This window comes from Penaeus monodon, chromosome 29 (assembly GCF_015228065.2).
Source record: "Penaeus monodon isolate SGIC_2016 chromosome 29, NSTDA_Pmon_1, whole genome shotgun sequence".
NCBI lineage: Eukaryota > Metazoa > Arthropoda > Malacostraca > Decapoda > Penaeidae > Penaeus > Penaeus monodon.
In genome coordinates, this window is record NC_051414.1 from 9,521,205 (window position 1) to 9,522,791 (window position 1,587).

The following is a 1,587-nucleotide window of genomic DNA, read 5'->3' on the forward strand; positions in this document are numbered from 1 at the left end:
AAAACTGAATAAAAGACTTGACACAGCTCAACTTCAGAATTCCAGGTCAGTTTACTCTTTGTAGGAATATTATATTAATTGATATATGTTCTTTGGTGATATTATAATGTAGAATTACCATACTGTGGCATAGTCTTTGTTAAGCTTTTTCATTGTGGAGACGGTCAAATATTGAGAATGTATAACTGCATAACATTTTTCTGGTCATGGAAATAAGTCAGTTAAAGGAATGATTGTGCACTAAAGTCCTCAGCTGAAGTGACTTCTTGAATGTGAATAGTGATTCCTTCACATGAATATTATTGCAGGTGTAAAGTTCATGATTTTTTTTCCAGTGAAATAGAACTGTGGGAATAATAAATAAATGTGTGTGCTAGTTTTGATTTTGATATTGACTCTTAACAATGATTGCTGCTTATCTTACCTTGAAAATAAATGAATAACTTAAGAGATTGTGGGGCCCTTCTCGGATTCCTCTCTCAATAGATAACTGAGGAGATAAGATTTGGAATTGAGAAAGCAATGAGATAGTGCTACCTCAGGATTTAGAATGAAAACATCAGTGTGTGTGCTTAGTGTATAAAGTATTTTGTGCCATCAGCCATTTTTTGCATGGATATATTTTTTATTAAAACTTCTAGCAGCAGTTTTACTTTTTCTTGCTAAAAATTTTCAAAATAGAATTTACGAGATCCGTACGATATAAAACCATACTTCGTACAAAATTATGCAGTCAGAATTTACATGGAATGGCATTGATATGTGTGGATCTAATTCTAGACCCCTTTGGTATAGCTGCCATCAAGTGTAAATAAAAATTTTTCCTTCTGTCACAATTACACAATGTAGTTTCTAATCATCTCTGCTGCTTATTTTCTTCTATAAATGTGTATATTGCAGTGACATGATAGTTTTGTATAATATAGTTAAGCTGTGATATGGTGAGATAGGAAAAAAAAGTTTACACCATTATTAACAACAGCCATTGAAGATTTACCAATTAGGCCTATGCAGAAAAAAAAAAAAAAAATGTAGGAACAATAATATTTTGTTCGTTTTTTCTTAGTAGTGAATATTATTCAGAATGTCCAGTTTTATTTTCTTTTGTGAGTGCTTGTTGCTACCTTGTAATTGGATATTAAAAACTTACAATATTACTGTCAGTAGCTTGGATGATATTATATTTGGTGTTCACTTGATAACAACCAAAATCTAGAAATGTTAGTAACCAGGGTGTGACCTTTTTATCGCAATTTTATTAATAGTTTAGAAGAAATAATTAATAATTAGTAGTGTGAGCGTCTTAAGGGAAGAGAGAAATGAACAGTTCATTTTAGTGGTTAACATCATTCATTTATATCCATGTTTTCCGTGGAGAGAGGTACGACAGATGGTCAGCTCAGAAATAATGTGGTACAGAATAAGCCTGCATTCATGTGCAGTTTAATGATGGGCTGATAGTCATCCTGTAAACATATTAAAAGAAGTAAGAATACAATTATTCCACTTAAAAGTCCAATAAAGTATACTTTACCGACATACAGAAGTAAATGAAAACAAATAATTAAAATTTTTTGTATTATTATT